This window comes from Falco biarmicus, chromosome 14, assembly GCF_023638135.1.
Source record: "Falco biarmicus isolate bFalBia1 chromosome 14, bFalBia1.pri, whole genome shotgun sequence".
NCBI lineage: Eukaryota > Metazoa > Chordata > Aves > Falconiformes > Falconidae > Falco > Falco biarmicus.
In genome coordinates, this window is record NC_079301.1 from 2,321,857 (window position 1) to 2,337,111 (window position 15,255).

Here is a 15,255-nt window from a genome sequence, read left to right on the forward strand (position 1 = left end):
ATCACTGCAGCGTCATCGCAACGGCACCGCAGCGGCACCGCAGTGGCTCTCTCCGTGCCCATTGCATTTCTTCTCCCTTGACCGAGGAGCACGTCGCACCAACTTTGGTGATTTTCTCTGTCACCTCTTTAGTAAGATATGCTCTGTGTATGTACGATATACCCTGTGTATTTATATGTAAATCTGTGTTCAGTTCTTACTTTGATTATCAGAATGCTGCATAACATGCTGTCAGAAACCGTTCAAAAGACACAGCACACTCACTGCTTCTCCCTTCACTCCTGGGCCAACTATCCTGTCAAAAAATAAATCAGTTTGCTTTGATGGTATTTGTTCTTGATAAATCCACACTGGCTGCTTTTTTATCATTTTATGAATCTCCAGAATCTCTCAGAGTTGACTGTTTATTATTTTTTCCCCACTGCCTTCCCAGGTATCAGTTAGGCTGGCTGCTCTGTAATTCCCCGCTCCTTGTTTTTGAAGACGGGTGCTGTGTCCGTCCGTCTGAGCCCCTGGGACCCCCCTGTCCCTTTGGGCTGTTGGGGATGATCACCCACAGTGATGTCTGTGTCCGGGCGGCGATGCTTGCGGCCACCCGTGCCCCTCAGCCCACCCGTCGGGTGAAGGTGTTGCAGCTGCACCTCCCGATTTGCCCTCATGTTTTGCAGTTTCTACTCCAGCTGAGATTTTCACCGCCCTCGTGGGACATCTCCCATCCCAGCCTGGGAAGTCTCCCCTGCATTCCTCCTGGAACGCAGCCGGCACATGTTTCCCTGTGTCTCCACAGGCCTCCAGGCCGCCCGTGCGCCTGCAGCGCTTGCCCAGCTGGGCTGGTGGCTGCTGGCAGACAGGTGGCACGGCCGGTCCCTCCGCAGAGGGGACCCCCTTGCTGCCCCCACTGTGTCCCTTCGCCATGCAAGCCAGCAGGTCCTGCGGGACAGATGCTGCACGAGGTCTGACACCCCAAGCGTGACGTCCCTCAGTGAGCATCTCTGCTCAGCATCCCTTCCAGAGCCCACGCTCCCCCCAAGCATTCCCCCAGCCCCCCGGGCTCTGCCTCTCCTCTGCAGCCCCCCGAGGCAGAGGGGCTCCCTGGCTGTGCTGGGCTCCAGCCAAGCCCGACCCCGACCCTGGGGTGAGCCAGTCCCACAGAGAGACCCAACTGCTCTTTTACGCCTTTCCCAGAGGAAAGGTGAGCAGCAGAAGCACCATGCTCAACAAAAAATGAATATAATTGTTAGGAATTTAGTGGGGAACTGCCTCTGATCTCTAAACCCAAAAAGGGGATGATTAAGCTAATTGCTGTCCTGGCGTTGCTGGTGCAACTGCAAGAAGACAGGAGAGCCAGGAGCGAGTTGTGGGCTGGCAGCCGAGCTCTGCCTCAGTTTTCTGGGTCTTATCTGTTTGGATTTTAAAAAAAATAACCTTGTGCACATAACAATTAAAGGCAGGGTTTTTTTTCATGTAAAGAGGGAAAAGAAATCAGTGGCTTAGACTTCCAATGCATTTTATACCCATTTCGTAATAGTGTGAGGCTAGCACTGCTTTCATGTTTAGCATTAGCCTTAAATTGTGCTTGAAATTTGGAGTTAAATCCCTTTGTATAGTAAATAGGCTTAGTGCGGTGGTGCCAATCATGCTGCTGCCCCCCTCCTTTTTTTTCTTTTTTTTTTTTTTTGTGGGGGTGGCTATTTTTCAGGAAAAGAAAGAGCACACTCATCTGATGTAATTTACTAAGATTCCCTACTCTAATAACTGAAATAAATCGAGCTATTAAAACCCTCATTAGGAACAGATGTAGGCTGCTTTGGGGACAGCGAGGAGCTGCCACTGGCTCCCCACATCTGCCGTACCACGCTCAGCCCCAGCCCTCGCTGCCACTGCCCGACAGCTCTGCCTTTATACTCTGGTATTAAAAATTCAGGAAAAAATCACTATTAAAGACAGAAGTTAATACGCATTTACTGTGGAGCAGGAAAACCTCATAGTTGCTGATAACTAAAAGTTATTTCGACAGAGGTGAGGTCCAGAGCACCAACACCTGAAGATCGAGGCAATGAGTGGGGGCTGATCATTGCTAAATATTTTTCATGGACATTGTGTCTCTCTCAAACAGTCCCAAACGCCGTTTCCATGTTTGTTCCCTCCAGCCAGGTTTGGTTTGCCATCATTTCCATATTAAACAGGAGCAACAGGTGGAAATTCAGTGGTTTATCTGGGAACACCAGACTCTGCCAGGCTCTTTCCATCCCACAGGCATCCCAGCCGGGTTGGGACTGTGATGGTTAGTCACAGTGCTGCTGGTGAGGTGTTCCCAAGCTCTCTCATAATCCTGGTTGCTTTTTAGCCTAGAGTGAGTAACTTTGGCCGTCTGTCAGGGGAACGTCAGTGGGAAGGTGCCGTGGTGCAGGTAGGGCTGCGTGCTGTGCCGTGCCGTGCCGTGCCGTGCCGCGCCGAGCTGGAGCAGCGCCGCAGCTCCTTGGCAGGTCAAACCCTGGCAGTAAGCAGGAGTTGTCCCGTCGGGCTCCTCTCCTGCTTGTCAAAGGCAGAGAGCACATATGGGGTAAAACACAAGGCCACGGGAAAGCACAGCACCCCTGGCTTTGCCCTGCAGCAAGCCTTGACTGATCCCATATAAAAAAGAAATACAAACTATCCGGTGTTTCAGCTAGGAAGCAGAGATCTGGCGACATTTGGTTTTGAGACCCCCTAGGTCACACGCTGAAGGAGGTGGATGTTGCTCTGAAAATCAGACTTATCCCCAGGGACTTCCGAAATGATTCAGCTGGGGAGGGTTACCCGGTGCTCCAGTGGGTGATGGGAGATCCCAGAGCCGGAGCTATTTTAAGCCAAGCAGAAAGGCAGCTGGCGTTACGCAAAGCCCAACTGTTCTGGGTGTGCTGGGGACAGAGCGTCGACGTGCAGGCGCGTAAATAAGTGCTGAAGGCTCTGCAGAGCCATGGGGTTCCCATTTGTCTGGCAAAGTTCAGCCCGTTCATAAAAACCAAGGAAACCCCAGCATATCCCGGCAGGAATCGCTCGCAGATGCGGCTGCGTAAGCAAGTCTGGGCTTCTAGTTTTTGCCGTGATGAGCTGCCACAAAAAATTAAATACACTTAAAATAATAAAGCACTTCCACGATGCTCTGCTGCTCCACTTGGCTCCTCCCAGCGGGGAATAAGGAGACCCCGGCTGTCACCTCTCCCTCTCCAAACAGCCATCGCTCTTCCTCGCTTCCCTGTTGCTCTCCCAAAGCAAACCCAGCTCCTTGGGCAGAGCTTGCTGTGATCCTTCTCCTTCCTCACAGCCCCTTCCCCATCCTCTGCAGGGCTGGGTGGTGCAGGATGAGGCCCATCGCCCTGAACACCCAGGAGATTCCCACCCCCCGGGTGCTTGCCAGGGCAGCCCAGCTCCTGCCCTTTGAGTGCTCGGCGTGAGCCCCGGCTGTGAGCATCTCCCAGCGCCCGGCCGCAACGCTGGGGGAACCAGCACTGACCCAGAGCTTTGGGATTTTTCTCAGCTGGTGTTCAGGTCTCTTGAACAAGTCCTCCCCTTTTCCCCCTCTGCTCAGTCCAGCCCCAAGGTGGGGGGGTGGCAGGGACGGAGGGGCTGCTGCGTGGCAGGGCAGCCACCCAGGGCTGCAGCCGCCCGTGCAGCCATGAGGGTTGGTGCTGGTCGGCTCCCCGCCGCTCTGCGATGCCCAGGTTCCTCGAGCGAGCTCCAGGCTCTTTTAGAAAGTTTTTTCCAAATGAGTTGATTTGATTTCTCAGGATTTCTCCCGGCTGGCTTGCCTGAAGTTAGAGCTCGGGGCACTGGGGCTGCAGAAAAACTCTTCCCCTTGGATTCCTCTACCACAACTCACACTTTTATTCCGGAATAAAAATGACTCTATTCCCCAGCACCTACCCTGCTTTTAAAGCACAGCAATAATTTCTGTAGAGAAGCCTTTTCCCTGCTAGACCGGGGCATGCACAGCAGGAAGACAGGCTTCAGCACCCTGGCAGGATGCGGCCGCTGTGTGCAGCTCCGTGCAGATCCCAGGGCTGTGGGATCCCAGGCTCCGTGCGGGACCTGCCCAGCTGAGCATCACCCCTCTGCCAGACCAGCCCCCAGGTTGGCAGCCGAGTCATGAGCTGCCTCCCATCGTGGATTTGAAGTCATACTTTGAAAGAAAAAAGAAAAAAAGAAGAAAAGTCCAGTTCCCTTTTATATTTGCTTCCTGAGCTTTGGGTGTTCTCTATCATCAGAGCTTCCCCCTGAAAGCAAGAGGACAATAATCACATGGCCTCTTTCAAATGGAACCAGAAATCCTTCAGCAAGGACCTCCTTGAGCATCAGCAGGTGGTACCCGAGCAGAGGCCGAGGGATCCTGCACACTAACGCCCGGTCCCTGGGCTGGGAGCATCACCTCCGCGCTGCCACTCCCCCTCCTCACCCTCACCCCGTCCTTGAAGCTGCACTGAGCCCCTTGCAAAGCCTGGGGGCTGCGCAGCCACTGTAGGCTCTGCTGGTGCTGCTGCTGCAAAAAACCTGCAGTTGCCAAGGATGGCCCTGGAGAAAATACTTTGCTGGACGGTGGTGAGGGTGCTGCCACTCGCTGGCTCCGAGCTCAGCACCAGGCAAAACGCAGGCTCGAGCCATGGGCTGGTGCTTCTCACTGGGAGGGACACCCTCATCTCATCCACTGCATTTTTCAAGCTGAAGTCTAAAAGCAGTGGTGATGATAGCCAGCAACACACGGCTATCAAGTTAGGGATTCCCCCCCCCCCCAAGTACTCTTTTGATCACAGTGAATGAAGAACTGGAATATTTTTTTCATAGTGCTCGGTGTGCATTTCACTCTGTAAATCTCGCTTTGGGAGAGCTTTGCACCCATTTTGGCAGCAACAAAACTAATTTACTTCCAACTGCTTCTTTCAAAGCAAACCAAAGAAAGTGGATGAAAAGAAATGGGGTTGTCTAGCATAACAAAAAATACTCCAGAACAACTGAGGAGGAGGAAAGAAAAGGCAAGGCTGTGACACTGGGCATTGAACACAACGACGCTAAATAAGTGAGTATGTCACATGTCAGCATCGTCGGCACAGCACCCAGACACAGCCTCTCTCCTTTCCATCGGTATTTCCTTGCAACACCCCATTTTGTCATTTCATGCAGCCTATGGTGATGTGGAGAACACGAAGGAGTAGCTGGTGAGGTTTCCCTGCTGTCCAGCAGCGTGGGAGGGCTGAGCTGAGATGAAGATGCTTTCCCAGCGTCAGTGTGGGGCTGGCTCCGGCTCCAGCTCCCGCTCCGGCTCGGGGCAGCCCCGCTCCCGCACCCTGCCCTTGCCCGCTCTCCCCTGCAAGCGCCCTCCGAGGAAAAGTAATCACTTGCCTTACCTCCGGGTTTAATTACTCTCTGCTCCAGAGCTAATTAGGAGCGTGGTCCGTCCGGAGGTCGGGGACAGAGCCCTCCCTCCTGCTTCGTGCCATCTGCCATTGCCATGACGCTGGCTTTGCTTTTCACGCCTGGCTGGGCGTGCTGGATGCGCGGGGTAATGGGGCTATTTTCCCCCCCCTTGGTCTTTGGGAAGGAAATAATAATATAAAAAAAAGAGAATGGTTTGAACTGCTGCGCACCGCCCTTTTCCTTTCCACTTTTTAAGCCTTTTAGCATACAGTTTTCCAGCAATTGGGAGGAAAATTGCCCTGAAAGAAAGAAACAAAAATCTGTCTTATTTTTCAAACAACCTCCCTCAGTGCCACACAAGCAGCTGCAGAGAATTTCTCTTCCAAACGGATGATGTAATGGGCTTTGTCAGCCAATGCTGTAATGAATAAAAACCTAGACCCTAAAATCATCCAAGCTTTTGATGCAACTCATGAGGTTCCTGGTCCAAAATGAGCTCGAGCTGGTGGCTTTGTCATGCAGATCGTGACTGAAGCAAGCCGAGGGCTCGAACCGGGCAATAACCCAAACTGCCGGTTTGCACCCACTGGCCTCATCAAGGGAGAGGACAACGGGCACGGGGAGGCACCGGTGCAGCAGTGGCTGCAGGGGTACCGACCCGGGGGGTGCGCAGCCCCTGGGCAGCGGGGCGCTGGGACAGCAGGTGGGGCTTTCAGCATGCACCACGGAGTTGCTCCTGTCTGAAGAAATGTGACCTCCAACCACATCACCTATATTTTTTATATTTATAATAATATATTTATTACTATTAGTATATGCAACCATGTTGTATTTTGTATTGTGTATTTTATATGTTAAAATATTATTTTAACATATTATATGTAATTTATACATTACATATAGTTTATATATATAAAATAGAAGAAAATACGGCCAGTAACACCGGTTGCTGCTGTACCGATGGGTGCGCTGTCGCTCTCCCAAGGATGTCCCGGGATGCTGAGGTCAGGAGACTTTGCAGCCGGTGCCGAGCATCCCAGCTCGGCTGGGGTCCCAGCTGGGGAGGGGGTGGGTGCCAGCCCCGGGGACAGGGCTAGCAATGAGACCAGGGCCGGGAGCCCGCATGGCTGCCGGGAGTTCACTGCTCCCGCAGCGCTGATGCTCCTGATGGGGTGAGCCGAGGCCAGGCAGGGAACATGGAAACCTGCTGCTCTGCAACATGCGATGGGAAATTGAAAAGGCAAGTTTTTTGCCCCAACAAAAAAACTGCCTGAGCAAGTTTCATGGAAAAAGGCTGGCAAGTGCTGATGTCAGGCGCTCCCTGGGATGAGGCTCCAGCCCCCCCGGCCAGGCACATCCCCCGGCCAGCTCACATGCAGCCCAGGCGGCTCCTGACTTCTGCAGCGTGTGGGTGCTTCTGGATCAAACCCAGGGGTGATAGTGCTGAATCACATTTATAAGGTAATTTTAAGTAATGACTGGAGGTTTCTATGGATAAAAAGGGAAGCACTGCCGATCCGTGTGACACCGAGGGGGTTGTGACCTGGCATGAGGGTCCCCAGGCTGAAGGCACAGCTCCATCCCTAGCACAAACCCTGCTGCAAAGCCGGAGCCACTGGAAATGAGGTGTATTCGCTCCATAGATTACAACCACTTGCTCTAACCAACACGTGCACTGATGGGGGGGCTTCTATAGCACGTATTCCTCATCCGGTGTCCTGCGATGGCTTGAAGCCAAATCACGCTGCTGCCTGTCCAAACATTCATCTGGATCATTTTTAAAACGTGAATAGGCTACCCCATGCTTGTAAAAGATATATGGAGCAATTATTACCCACTCCATAAAGTCTATTTGGCTTTCGAAAATGTACTGGTGAGACACCTTCATAGACCCAGTTTAATTTATTGATTGGCACCATGGCCATCACCAATGTCCCCAGGAGCTGCCCATGGCACACAAGCAACTGCCACTGACCTCTGCACAAACTGGGGCCCCTTCTGCAAACACCAAGCAAGACATCTTCCAGCCGTCGGCATGTGTCCCGCAGCACCATTAAACCAGTTTCAAGATAATGGTTCTACATCACAGCTCTACGTACAGATAATGGTTCTACGTACAGACCGCAGCCGCGGGTCCGAGATGGCTCATGGCGGTTCAGCCCCCCCGGGGACGGTGACAGCACCGGGTCCCTGGGCAGCCTGTCCCCCTGCCCAGCCACCCTTTCCGCGAAGGAATTTCTCCTGAGATCCCCCCTGACCCTCCCCTGGCACAGCCTGGGGCCGTTCCCTCTTGTCCTGTCGCTGGTTCCCTGGGGGAAGAGACCGACCCCCCGGCTCCAGCCCCCTCAGGCAGCCGCAGAGCGATGGGGCCCCCCCGAGCCCCGTTTCTCCAGGCTGAGCCCCCCCAGCCCCCCCAGCCGGTGCCGCAGCCCCTTCCCCAGCTCCGTGCCCGTCCCTGGACACGCTGCAGCCCCTCGGGGTCTGTCCTGTAGCGGGGGCCCAGCCCTGAACCCCGCGTTCACCCCCGTGGGGATGCTGTGCCTGGGGCAGGGCCGGTGCTGAGCCCCACACAACCGGCCTCAGCACCCGGGCCCAGCCAGCCCCCCATAGAGCCCACCAGCCCCTGCAGCTCAGCGCTGCCCCATTTTGTTTCTGCTGTTGGGGGCTGGCAGCACCAGGACCCCCAGTGCCTGCTGCTCTGGGTTTCATTAGGCTGTTCTTTCAGGACCATGTTCTCATGGTATTTCACTGCAGATCATTTCCAGCCCCTTTTACATAACGTCAGGCTCTTCTTGGTGCAAGGAAACCCATTAATTACAGCTCTGAATGCCCAGACACCAGACTGTGCATCTTCAATTACGGAGCCGAGTGCCCACATACTTGTGTGTGTCCCAACCGTTCCCTGCAGACGTGAAAATAAAGGCTCCTTCTCTGGAAAACGGGGCAGAGTAGACTCCCAAGATCAAAGGACAGCTCGGCACGTTGGCACCTGCAGTTCATTCAAGGCTAAGACTGGGATCTTTACAATAAATACCTAATGGAAGATGAGCTGTAGTCTCTCCCTTGGCGATTCCCACCCTGCTGTCATGTCAAAGGGCCAAATTTCCCATGGCATGCGGGGCAGTGGGGCTGGGCGTGCAAGAGACCTTTCTGCAACAGCCCTTTTCTTTATGTTTTTCTCTTTCAGCTCCTGTATGGTCACTCTGTTTTATTTTTAATGTTTCTTTTATGCAAATCCCAGGAGGGCTTTGCTATGCTTTAAGTTCCATGTCCTTCATGGATGCGCCTGTCACCTCACTGGTCAGCTGGCCTGTTTTCCATAGTCCTCATTACAAATAATAACTCTCACCATTTATCTATCACATTAAATTTATACAAAGATTTAGGGAATGAAATCCTCACCTTGTTAACCCTGATGGAGAAACTTCTGTTGACTGCAACAGAGCAATGACCTCACCTTTGTATCCACCCCAGTTTCTACAAACTGCTGTTTCTTTTCCTCCAAGCTGACACAGAACCATCGAATCACAGAATCATATAGGTTGGAAAAGACCTTGAAAATCATCAAGTCCAACCATTAACCCAACGCTGCCAAGCCCACCACTGAACCATGTCCCTAAGCACCGTATCTACACGTTTTTTAAACACTTCCAGGGATGGTGATTCCACCACATCCCTGGGCAGCCTGTTCCCATGCCTGATCACCCTTTCAAAGTGGTTGTATACTTTGGGAAGTAAGACATGCAGAATAAAACAAGAGTACTTGCTTCTTATCCACTGCCGAACTGGCACAAGGCACCGTCCCCATTACCGGGGCAGCAGGAAAGTGTGGGCATCCCAACGGATGGCCGCTAGCCAGTGCCTGCAGGTTCTGCTGCATCCCAAGGGAAAGCAGGCTGGCCACCCAAAGCTCAGCCTCTGGTCCAAGACAATGAAGACTGGGGGATGGGGACATGCAGCCCCCACATTTCCATGCTGAAGAGGCTGCAGGGCAGGCAGGGAGGTCAAAGCTCTTTGCAGGGACATCGTGCTTCCAAGTGATGGGGACAATGGTGGACGCAGCTTGCCTCGCAGCCCCAGCTCACGCCATGGCTGGCCTGGTGGTCTCCGCCGTGCTTGTGCAGCGTCGCCGGGTGTTTCTGCTGTGGGAGCTCGGACACAGATGCTCCCACCACGTCGCCCGACCCTGCAGGGAAGCCTCCCCGGTGACACGATGCTAAATACACCGATGCCGCAGCAGCAAACGTGGGGAGCCGTGGTACATCTGCTGCTCGCAGCGCCGTCACCCCCAGCCAGCGGATTAACCTCAGGCTCACGGGGCCTCCCAGGCTGTCAAGTTATGTTTGCAGCAGTTACACAAGAATGTTCAGACATGACCACCACCTAGAGGCTAGAGCACTAAATGAAGCTCAGAAGATTTACAGGCAAGATGGGCCAAAAAAAGGGAGTTGGAAATCTTACGTGAACCCAAATGGAGCAACAAGGAGAGCTGGGGATCTGGACCACCTTCCTCTGCCCCGGTCGTGGCCCTGACCTCAACATCCACCTACCCGACAGCAGCCAAGGGCAGCACCAAGCAAACCTGCCACTCCAGAGGGATGCATTTAGGGAAGTTTTGCAAAGAGCAGAAGCATGTGGTGCCCTTTTCCTCCTGTGCTGCCTCCCCTGCAGGCGGGGGGTTACGGAGGAGCCCGTGATTCAGCCCCGATGGAAGCTGGTTCCTGTGCAGACGCTTGCAGGGGCCGTACGCCGCAGCTGCGTTCCTTGGCTTCGGCTGCCCCGCAGCCCGGGTCCAGCAGCACAGGGCGCCGCGGGGACACGCACAGCAGTCTGCCAGCCTGTGGTACCTTGGTTATGTCCACGCCGGAGTCACCGCTGTGGGCCTGTCCCCACCAGCAGCCAGAGACGTGTGCACTGTGACAGTGGGCAAGTTTTTCTCCTTTCAGGGTGCCAGGAGCATGGCCAGAGGGGCTCAGACCAAAGGTGTGTACAAGCCTGTGTCCCCTTGCCTCCAGCCCCAGCTGGAGGTGACAGGGAGGGGCAAAACCAGGGGACGGCGCCAGGGTCCCCTCCCAGCCTCCCACGGTTTGCCACTTCGGCTTGTCCGGCACTGTGGATGAGTCTTTGTGTTTGACAGCCCCACTGGGTCATCTTCCAATAATTTGTCCAATCACTTACTAAAGCATTACGATTTTTGGGATCCATTTGGGCAATGAGTTCCTCAGCTTAATTACACATTGTGTGAAATATGTTCGTTTTGCATCTGCCACTTGGTAATTTCATTTGGTGCCGCTTTGTTTGCTTTGTCCTCCAACACAAGAGCCATCGACCCCTATTCACTTTCTCTGTGCCACTGCATGAGTCTATACATCTCCCTCCTCCTTTTTCCCCCTGTCTGTCAATTCTTTGCAAGACAAAAAGGGTAATTTATTTAATTGTTGCTGATATAATGCGCTAAAACTCTCCTTTACCCTCCAACAGTTAATTACACTTGTTAATTATTTTAATTACTCCCAGGGTACTGCTCCAGGTATGAGGAGGACCCCACTGGGCCATAAACACAGCGCAGGAAAGTCAGTGTTTACTCCAAAGAGCTATGTTGATGTAGCCAGTCTGTAACAGCACGGCTGGTGAAAACGGAGCAGGGAAAGCTTGGCCTAGATTTGCAAATTTCTGTTTGGAGCATGGAAAGATTTATAGGAGGCAGCCTTAGGGGAAGGCAGATCCTGCAGGATTTCCCTTGGACTAGAGTGTGGAGGCTTGGAGAGGCGACTCCAGCCTCTCCCTTCTTAGCAGAGACGATGCTTTCTGTGCAAAATAGAACGGCGACTTGGCCTTGTAGTTACAGCTGGCACTTCTCTGACAGCGGATACTGTTATATGAAGGAAGAAATCACACCAAGCAAACTTTCCATCCGGCTGGAGAGCCGAGGCTCAGTCCTGGGCCTAGCGACAGCCCATCTCTGGTGACAAGACGTGTGCCATGGGGAACGACGGCCCCCGTTATCAATAAATCGAAAAAGATCATTTGCGGTCCTGCAGAGCGGCATCTGCCACCACCCTCGTAGCCAGGATGAAACCTGAGAGCTGCCACAATCTAAACTTTCTCTGCAGTTTCTTTTATCTTACTGGGGGAAAAACAAACAGAAAAGAATCAGAAAGCTTTGTGGGTAAGATGTCTCACATCTGGTTTTAGCTCCAAGAAATGTATTTCGACCCCCTCCCCGAATTGTTAAATGTTAAACAAACAAAACCCCGTTGATTTTTCTGGATTTGGGCTCTCAGATAACTCGCAAGCAGCTTTGACTGCAAATTCCAGGCCTGTGCTACCCTGCACCCGTAAGGAAAGCAACGCACCTGGCTCGGCTGGGAGGAGGCATTGCCACACGGCGCCCCGAACCGTGCCCTGGGGCAGCACGCGGGCACAGCACGGCACCGACACCACCGCCTGCGCCGGAGGGAGGAGTGGGCTTGACCACTCTATTTTTAGGTGTCAATACAGCATTTTTGCCTGTGTTATTTATGCTTACCCCCCCCTCTTTTTTTTTAAGAATGTCTGGAAATGTTTAAGATGCATCCAATTGTATTAACATGCCTTTGAGAGCTTTATGGCGTCAATCTGATTGCCAGGCTTTTAGAAACAGAGCTTTCTAATTTGCGATTTTATTCCTTTTTATCACAGAAGCACCTACTTCATTTCACTGCTTTCAGGTGACACCTCAATCTGAAGTTCATGCTAATGCATCTGGGCATCACTTACACATCTCCATGTGACACGTTTCGAGCAATCCCCCCGCCGGTGCCACAGGAGGAAGGCAACGTTTCATTCCTCCGAGATCCTCTCCCACCGGCCCCTCGCTGCCTTCTTCCAGCGGCACTGGCAGAGGTGGCTACATCGGGGCAGATGAAGGCTGGGAGCAGCACACCGGTCCTCTCCCCATCCTCTCCATCAGTCACCCAGTCCTAATCACACCTTCAAAAGCAGGGGACGGCGGCCAAACAAGACACTGATGACTTCTGCCACCCACGTCCACGCTTGCTTGTGACCAGCTCCCCTCTTTTGGGCACTGGAACAGTCTCTGGCCAGAAGCCACGTTAACATTGTTCTCTCAAAATGAGAGAGGCTCCTCGAAAGCCACGCGGTGGCCTGGCCCAAGGGGTCTTCTCCACTCCCTGGAGCCCGTCCTGGGCATCAGGCTTCTGAGCAGGGGCTTCCATGTCAGCTGCAGGGGTAAGGAACATCACCACGGGGACAATTAGAAAGAAGAGCCATCCATTTCTATTCAGGGGATTCAATTTTCTTTCTACTTCATCAGATTAACACCAATATAACTCCATTAACTACCAAGGAGTTGCTCTTGATCTGAAAATCAGATCCATCAGATTTTCCGGCTTTTTCAGGCAGTCACTTTATTCAAAGGAGCAAAGGTGGATGTAGGACGTGCCTACAAAAGCCTTCCTTGTATGTGCTTTGGAGGTGTTAAGAGTTGTTTTTTTCTTTCCTCCATTTCCCCCTTTTTTTTTAATCCCAAGGACCTCACTGTGATTTTCATTTTCTGCTTGCTGATGGCAGCCATACCTTTCCTTTCCTTTCTTCTTCTGTGCTTTTTTTTGAAAAGTCTGGAGCACCAGTTTGATGGGGAGCGGCTGAGGGAACTGGGGGTGTTTAGCCTGGAGAAAAGGAGGCTCGGAGGGACCCCATCGCTCACTCCAGCCACCTGAGAGGGCGTTGGAGCAAGGTGGGGTCAGTCTCTTCCCCCAGGGAATAAATGACACTACAAGAGGGAACAGCCCCAAGTTGCACCAGGGGAGAGTTAGATGGGGTAACAGGAAAATTTTCTTCACCAAAAGGGTGGCCAGGCACTGGGACAGGCTGCCCAGAGACTGGGTGGTGTCATCACTGTCCTTGGAAATGTTCAAGAAACGCATAGATGTGGTGCTTAGAGACACGGTTCAGTGGTGGGCTTGGCAGTGCTGGGTTAACCGTTGGACTTGATGACCTCAAAGGTCTTTTCCAACCTAAATGATTCTGTGATTCTATGATTCTATACTCTCCCACTCCTGCCCCTGTGCTGCTCCAGCACATTGCTGATGACAAACAGCAGGAATAAGCCTAGAGGTGCTTCCCCTTATTTCAGACCTCTTTCCAGGATGGTGAGCAGTGTTTTTCTACGCCTTTTGCTGTCCTGACAAAACAGTAAGCTGTTGAAGACCCTGTAAGAACACGCATTACTGCAAGGAATGGGAAGTCTCAGTACTTTCTTTTAAACTTTAAAGCCATCCTGGTTACGCCAGCCCCATGCTGCGCTAGGAGGCTGCACCAGAAGTGACATCATGAGTCATATTAATGCACCAAGCCTGGCAAGAATGCCAAAACAAAAACCCTGGTGAAAAGCCTTGCTTTGTCCAATGGTTGCTACCAAATAAAAACATGATAACTAACCTCCTTAGCAATAAGACGGGTCTGAAGCATTAACATGATCCCTTCAGTGTTGCACCAAAATTGGGCCGTTGTTTGCTGTCATCTTGCTCTATTAACCCTGACTCCAGAGACGTACACTACCAGTGTCTGTTTGGACAGGATAATGTGGGCCCACACCGATTCCCACCCAAATCACGCTGGTACCCTCTCGACACCACAGCACCTCCCGGGCCTGGCACTGGTCATTGAAATGCCCAACGTGACTTAGGCACAGCGGGACGCACCCACAGCCCGCACTCGCCTTGCCACAGAGGTTTTCTCTACATGTAAGATTTAACAATGTGTAGGATTCCTGCTTAGCAGGGTAACAGCATCGGTGCTGCTCACTGGCTGCTTGTTTAAACAGGACATCAGGTCTGTCAAACTGCTTCAACTGACGATGGTATCTACAACGTTACAAGCAGCAGCATCACCTCCTTTCACCAGGTTTCACTGCAAAATCCAAGTCAGCAGTTGCCCACATATCTTGTTTAATAACTGATGAGCTACAAGGGAATCTCACCATTGCAAGGTGTTGCCACCTCACTTTAAATCTCTTCCCCTAGCTAAAAATAACATTATGCCACTGCAGAATCATCAGTCTTTAGACTCGTGAATCTGTTCACCACATCACATTGTCTAAGGTCCATAACTGTTAAAATCAATATTGATCACCAAAGCCCCGCAGCCCACCCTGCCTGCCCAGCAATTCTATGAAACTTTCATAACCAGCACCAGAAGAGGAACACCTGTGCCGGTGGCACCCGGGGCACTGCTCAACAGCCGGCCAAGCACCTCGGTGAAGATTGTTCCTCCACATACTCCAACTGAACCTGAAAGCAGATACAGCCAACTGACTGGTCAGTGCAAAGGTTCTCTCCCTTCGAAACCTCTACTTTTTGGACAACCATAAACTAAGCAAAGCTCGTTAGCTGCCGTGGAGCTAGCCTTTGATCCAGTGTCTAGACATCAGCACCAACAGATGAGGAGGATTTGGCAGAAGGCAGGCTCTATTCAGTTGTGCAGCTCGCTCAATACCCCATTGCTCAGAAGAGTTACGAATTGGAGTGAGGCTTGTCTGAAAAGTTGTTAAGCAATTTTCTGTACTTATTTGAAACAGGAATCTCATTATAACAATAGTTATAGAATTAAGAACAACTCTCGTCCTGGCACTAGAAGAGGAAGAAATGAACAAAACCACACAGTCACTTGTATGTTTCTGTAGAACAACCTCTGTATTAAAATAGAGAAACATGACTTGACACAGAGAATGACCTCAATTAGCATATGACGGGCTGATTACACCTTGGCGTATGGATGAGCCCTCTGTGAAGGAGAAAGTATCAAGCATATTCATAGCGCCTTCTGTTATTTAAATAACAATGCTTGAAATGCTCAGTGACT